This window comes from Vigna angularis, chromosome 6 (genome assembly GCF_016808095.1).
Source record: "Vigna angularis cultivar LongXiaoDou No.4 chromosome 6, ASM1680809v1, whole genome shotgun sequence".
Classification (NCBI taxonomy): Eukaryota; Viridiplantae; Streptophyta; class Magnoliopsida; order Fabales; family Fabaceae; genus Vigna; species Vigna angularis.
Genome location: NC_068975.1, coordinates 7,602,959 through 7,610,767, shown reverse-complemented (window position 1 = coordinate 7,610,767; position 7,809 = coordinate 7,602,959).

Here is a 7,809-nt window from a genome sequence, read left to right as displayed (position 1 = left end):
TTTACAAAGAAAACATATTACCAACTTTATTTAACACTTCTTATCTTTTTCCTAAATGAAAAGCAAATCAAATTGTATTCTCACATCACCTAACGTGCACAAGATTCCAGCCATGATATTCTTTCTCCAAAACAGCTCATGAAAATACAATTCAATGCAAGAAAAGGTTAAATACTAATGGAATTTTTAGAAGAAAGTTATTGGACTTCTTACAAAAAAAAAGAAGGCTTTTCACGTAACACACCTACTATTTTCAGCAATGAATGATCATCTAAGAAACAAGAAGAATTCAAAACATTGATGCTGAAATTGAATTTAACCCAGAGCTTACTTTCATTCTTAAAAACATTAAAACAAAATCATGAAACAATTCTCCTTTAACCCTTGGACAGCCGTGAATCATTCAAGTTTTGAACAATAGAAACATTCAACCAAATGTACCATGAATCAACGCTTCTTTTCATAGGCCACTTGGAAAATGAATGCTTGGTCTAGCTTTTCTAAAATAAAGAAAATGAGTTAAGGACGGCATGTGCTTTTCCAGCTAGAACCGTGAACACCTCTTAGCAAATGAGTGCATGTGCTTCTTTTATTGTGGCTCGTGTGGTGTGTTGGTTGCAAGATAATTTGTGCTTCAAGAATTGAATTACTTTCTTCCTTTCACTTGCAAGCCCATTTTCCATTTTGGATGTTGCTAAATTTCTTTCTACCGTAAGTGCACCTCCATGTCAACATAGCAAGAGTCCTAAAATTTAAACCACTTATGGCCATGAGATGTGTTGTTGGATCAAGCCAATACCATGATATTCCAGCCACCACAAATACCAAACAACAATCAAACAATGCAAAAAGATTAGAAATTACTCAAACAGTAAACACTAGACTGACATAGGAGAGTAAAAAAAAAAAAAATACTGGGAACAGTACAAAACGAATTTGAACAAACGAAAAACTATACGTGAAAATAGACATCTAAACGAAACTATGAAAAAAAAATTGCATGGAAAACGGATAAGAATTGAACTCAAACGAGGACAAACAAGTTGACACAAAATTCAGCAAGCAACCAGCGAAAACTGAAATGGCTGAAATACATTGGGTTCAATTGTCATTTCTCATTTAACCTTCAAATGTCCCAAATTGTATTTCCAACTTTTCCTTGTAAAATAATTAGCTTAGATAATTCAAATTAGTTAAAATAAGAATTTCCGATCAAATTTATGACAATTAGGAAAAATAGGATAATACTGTACATTCAAGCACAATTCCTTGATTAAATTTGGTACAATAAACTAAGTTAAATCAATAAAATATTGACTCATCAGGTAGGCATGAAGAAAGCAGTCACGGATTTTGTGGCAGGGTGTGTGGTGTGTCAGCAGCACAAATACATGGATGCATCACCTCAAGGGTTATTACAACCCTTACCAATACCCCAAGCAGTGTGGGAGGAGGTCAGCATGGACTTTATTGTGAAGCTACCCAAATCTCAGGGCTATGATGCCGTATTGGTGGTGGTAGATCGATTGAGTAAATATGCCCATTTCATGGCACTAAAACATCCCTATTCGGCAAGAACAGTGGTAGAGGTGTTCATTAAAGAAGTTGTCAGGTTGCATGGGATTCCAGTTTTGATTATTAGTGATAGAGATCCCCTATTCTTAAGCCTATTTTGGAAGGAGCTTTGTAAGATGCAGGGAACCCAGCTCATGATGAGCACAGAATACCACCCGCAGACAGATGGGCAAACGGAGGTGGTGAATAGAATTGTGGAAGGATATTTCAGGTGCTTTTGCTCGGAACAACCTAAAAGCTGGAATTCAATGCTACCGTGGGCAGAATACTGGTATAATACCAGTTACCAAGGGGCTGCTCGATGCACACCTTTTGAAACGGTGTATGGTCGGGCTCCTCCATCTTTGAGCCGGTTTGTTCCAGGGGAGACGTCAGTGGAAGCTGTAGCCCAAGATCTGATGACACGGGATGAGGCATTGAAGCAATTAAAAGTCCATTTAAATCGGGCCCAAGATTTAATGACACAGCAGGCAAACAAAAAGAGGACAAATGCGGATATTAAGGTGGATGGCTGGGTCTATCTGAAGATTAGACCCCATCGACAATCTACCATGCCTACTCGGTTACATCCCAAACTTGCAGCTCGTTATTATGGACCATTTCAGGTGATTCAGCAGGTGGGAAAAGTGGCATACAGATTGCAGTTGCCTGAATCAGCTAGGATACATTCAGTCTTTCATGTATAATAGTTGAAGAAAGCTGTGGGGGAAAAACAAGTAGAGAAGGATCTACCAGCTGAGTTGCAAGCAGATGGACCAACTTATTGGCCAGTGAGAGTTCTGGGGGTTAGACAAAGGCAGCAAGGAAACGATATAATACAACAAATTTTGGTAGAGTGGCAGGAAGGAGGCAGAGAAGGAGCAACCTGGGAGGATAGGGTGACTATCCAAGATCAGTACCCTGAATTCAACCTTGAGGACAAGGTTGTTGAAGGGGAGGGAGGTAATGTTAGGAGGTTAAGAGTGTATGAAAGAAGAAAGAAACATTAGCTGGCCTAACTGCCTTGGCAGTTAGGAAAGGCGGGAAGGGGTTGTTTAAATAAACATTGTATTTTGTTTAGGGGGGACTTTTGGAGAATTATAGTTCAACAGGAATTCTTTAATTCTTGTAAGGGGGAGGTTAAGCTCTCATCACTAGTGTACTTTGTATTCTTGATAGTTGATAATACAAAGAGAGGTTATACAGCATTCTTTGAAGTTTTGGGAAGTGTGTTGTGTGCGTTTCAAAAGGTTCCTACACCAGAAACCTATCAGAAGTCCACCAGCTGTTGTAGCCAAACACAGTTAGGTTCAGACCAAGCCATGAAAAAACTCCTGGATAAAGCATCTACAGGAATGTTTTCCTTCCCAGCTTTATATTGGATCTCAAAATCATAACCTAAGAATTTTGGCAGCCACTGTTGTTGCTAAGGGGTTTGAAGGGTCTGGTCTGATCCAGCAATTGCTTCAGATTTTATGGTCAGTCTTAATAATAAAGTGGGAGATTTTCTGGTCAGTCTTAATAATAAAGTGGTGTCCCAGAAGATAGTTTTCTGGTCAGTCTTAATAATAAAGTGGTGTCCCTGAAGATAATGTCTAAATTTAGACAAAGCTTCTATAACTGCATATAGCTCTCTGACATATGCAGATTGTTTTTGCATCCTATTAGACATTTTCTTTGAAAAATAAGCAATTGGATGTTGATGTTGGCTAAGAACGCACCTACTGCCATTCTAGAAGCATCAGTTTCTAACACAAATGTTTCTTTAAAATTGGGAAGAGCCAAGACCGGCGCCAAAGTCATTGCGACTTTCAATTGTTCAAACGCTGGTGCTGCTATGTTGGCATAATGTTTCACAAATCTTCTATGAGGCCTAGAAAACCCCTCAATTGCTTTAAATTTGAAGGTTGGGGCCATGCACGTACAACAATCAGTTTTGTATCATCCATAGCTACTCCAGAACCTGATAAAGTGTGTCCTAGGTATTCAATTTGAGTAACTCCAAAACAACACTTAGAAAACCTTGCAAACAATTTATGTGTTTGCAGAATCCTGAGAACAACTTCTAAATGATATAAATGATCCTTCTAGTTGCAACTATATACCAAAATATCATAAAAAAACCAACACACATCTTCTTAATAACCCGTGGAAACTCTGGAATGAAGCTGGTGCATTAGTCAATCCAAATGGTATGACTAACCATAAATAATGACCATGACGAGTTCTAAAAGTTGTCTTTACCTGTCCTCTGGCTTTAATAATATCTGATGATATCCAGCTCTGGCTTTAATAATATCTGATGATATCCAGATCTAAGATCCAACTTAGAGAAGTAGCAAGCGCCAAAGAGTTCATCAATCAATTCATCTACTGTTGGAATGGGAAACTATCTTTCATAGATATAACATTAAGGGCTCTATAATCTGTACAAACTCTCCATGAGTCATCCTTCTTCTTGACCAAAATAATAGGAGAAGAAAAAGGACTTTTGTTATGTTGTATAATGCCTTCTTTCAGCATTCCTTCTACCAGCCTTTCAATACCAGCCTTTCAATCTCCTCTTTTTGACTATGAGATACCTATAAGGCTTAACCTTCACCGGTTTAGAACCTTCCAACAGAGGAATAACATGATCATGTGATCTTTGAGGTGGTAACTAATGAGGAGTATCAAAAACCAACTCATAAGTATGTAGTAATAAAGCTAATTTCGGTTCCATATCATCTTGTGCTTCCAACAATGTCCCAGAATGGGAATTTTCCTCCAATAACTTCATATTGTAAATCTTTGCGATAGCATTTGTATGCACCATCCTTCTTATGTGATGTAATTGAGCTTGAGCTAGCACCAATTCCTTATCCCCTTATAATGTAGTGAATATACCCTCATGAAGTAGTTTCAGCTGCAAGGTATCATAATCTGCAATGTGAGGACCAATGGTTTTCAACCAACTAGCACCCAGAATTAGATCTGCTCCAGAAATAGGTAGTAAAAATACGGGTAAAACAAAAGAATGTCCCTGTGCCTGAATATTAAGCTGTTGAATCTTTCCTTCAGCTGTCATATAATTCTCATTCCCTACCATCACACGAAACAAAGTAGCAGGTTCTATTGGTAGCTTTAAAAATTTTGCAATCCTTGGCTGCAAAAAGTTATCAGAACTGCCTCCATCAATCAGTACTTCCACAGGCAGTTGGTTAATGTAAGCTAAAAATCGAATGGTTCCCACACTCAATCCACCTTTTTAGCATTCAGAGATAAATGGTGTTCTTCCACCGAATCATTGTGACTACTAGCTTCTTCTTTCTCTGCAGTATCATGCCCGACTATTTCCTCTTCTTCTAATTGCAGGAAAAGGTATTGTCTATTAAGACTTTTGTGACTAAAAGTGAACTTTTCATCACAAAAATAACAGAGACCCTTGTCCTTTCTCAAATGCATTTCTGCAGAACTAATCCTCTTAACATTGCTATTTTTTAATGGAGGAATATTTGGAGTAGGTAATAATGGAGGAAGAGATGTTTTTACATTTATGCGCTGATTCTGATACGGTTGCTGCACTGGCTGTGATACAGATTTCGTTGTATAAGATGAAACCACTGGTTTCGTGAAGGATGGTTTTGGTGCAGGACAATATTTATCTTCATACAACTTGGCCAACGCCACTGCCCTCAACAATGAAATTGGAGATAAGGCCATAACATCCCTTTTAATATCAACATTTAATCCACTCAAAAAAAAATTCAGGAGTGCCTCATCAGTTAAACCCACTGATCTATTTGCCAGGGACATAAATTTTAAGTAGTACTCTGAAACAGAACCTGTTTGCTGCAATTCAAATTATGATTCAAGGGCACGGGTTAAGTCTACCCAAGTATTAACAGCTGCCAAACGTTGCAACATTTGAAACCTAGGAACCACTTCACCCTTAAAATGCATAGCTGCTATTTCCACCCTAGCCATGTCTGGTGTGTTGTGATAGTTGAAAAATTTCTCTGCCTTGAAAATCCAGCTAAGCACAGACGATGTTTGATGAGTCGATATTTTATTCACTCCATTTAGTTTATTGTACTAGATTTAATTAGGGAATTGTGCATAATTGTCCAGTATTTTCCCATTTTACTGAATTGTGCTTAATTTGATCAGAAATTCTTATTTTAGTTAATTTGAATTATTTGAGCTAATTAATTTCATTATCGATTACAGGAAAAATTTTGGAGATAAAATTTGGAACATTTGAAAGAATATTCATTTACACGGTGTTATTTAATTGGAAGAAGCCGCACAATGATTTGTTTTGGGTGTTTATGTGGAAACTTAGAAGTGAAATATTTTTGTTTGAAGTTGGAAAGATGGTGCCACGGTTATGGGAGAAGCATATTTCATGTTATATGCTGATTTATTTTGGTCCATTGGTCACTCATTTCACATGGACAAAATTGATTTAGAAGAAGCACATTCCACACGGTTTTGCAACCATTGGCAAGTCAACAAAATGGTAAAAATAAGTCACCACGTTTCAAGGGGCCACTCACAGTTTTATAGCTCTTTGGAGGATAAGATATGTGATTTCTTTAAAGGAAATAGGCTGCAGAATTCTTAAGCACTCATTCAATTATTCATTGGCCCATCTACAATTCATTTTCGCAAGTCAAGTATACGTTGGAATGGGAGCCGCCACCTAGGATTGGAAAATTCTTTTTGAGTGTGTGAATTGGTTAAAGCCGTAAACCAAATGGAATGAGTGGGAGCCACCACATTTGGAAGGTCACGGTTTTGTTAAGAAGGCTTGATCACCTTAGAGTGGTGAACACGTAGAAGAGAACACATAATGGACTTGAAGTGGAATCAAAGAGGGGGACCACCAAAGCTCACGTTCAAAAAGCACTACTCCAAAATTGAAGTGCTGAATTTAGTAGAGAAAGAAAAGCTTACGGCCCACATGGAAAGAAAAGCTTTTGGATTTTCAATTTGGTTGTAGCATATTAGAAGCAACACGTTTCAAGCTCACGGTGCAGCAAAGAGAAGGGAGAAGGAGATGTTGAACAATCCAATAGTTTGGGAGATGAGGGGGCTACGGTTGGTGTCTTGGAACGGAGAAGAGTGTACACGACAAATTGAAGAAGAAGACAAGTGAGGTAGAAAATGGAGGACCCCACCTTCTTGACTTTGGCACGCCCAAGGAGCTCAATAGCTGAACATTTGACAAAAGAAATTTCTTGAAACAAGGAGCTGCCAATTAGAGACAACAAACGTGAAGTTTGAAGGAATTCACGAGCTGCCAATTGGAGATAAGACAAAACAACCAAGCTGAATTGAAGGAGGATTATACAGGTGTTGGTCCAGAGAAGTGGCTATAAATTGAAAGCCAAGCAGCAGAGAAGACTCATTAGATTTTAGGAGAGATTTTAGGATTGTATTAGGAGTAGTTTAGCCTCTTCCTTCTTTTCCAATTCTATTTTCAAACAATGCATGAATTTTATTTCTGAAGCGTGTAGTTCATTTCACAGTTTGATCATTTCATTTTTATTTTATTTCTAAGTGTTGAATTTTAATTTAAACGTTGAATCCTTGATGAATTTGATTTTCAGTTAAATGTTTTTATCTGTTAAAATTACCGTTCATGATTTTCTGCACCGTTAAATTCTGTCAACTTATTTTTCTGTTCATTTTATTTTTAGACGTTGTTTTTACCATTGCGTAATTTTCCATTTTCCATTTTTACCATTTTTTACCGCTTGTTTTTACCGTCATTAAACTTTATTTCAGTGTTTTTAAATTCAGTTGTCTTATTTAAATTCCAGTCAATTTTAATTTTATTTTTATTTTTTTCTCGCAAAACCAAACACAAACACCCCCCCTTCGTGCTAAATCTGAGACTGAACCCACATAAATTGGTCCTTGAGAGACGACCTAGGAGTCACTTCCTAGTAATATACTGCATTAATTCGTGCACATCAAATTTGTATGACCGCGACAGTCATGCCAAATTTTGGCGCCGTTGCCGGGGACCAATAACGGTTTGGTTTTAGATTTTTGTTGTGTAAATTTTTGTTCTGTTAATATGTTTGTTTTGTGTGTTTTGTCTTGTATATTTTTGTAGGCGACAACGACACCTTCAGCAAATTTTGGCGGCGTTGTCACCTCAGTCCAGGTTCTTGTTTTAGATTTTTACTGTTTTTGTTTTATTACGTGGTTGTAATATATGTTTTGTCTTTTATATTTTTATTGTGTTGTGTTTTGTATTATGTC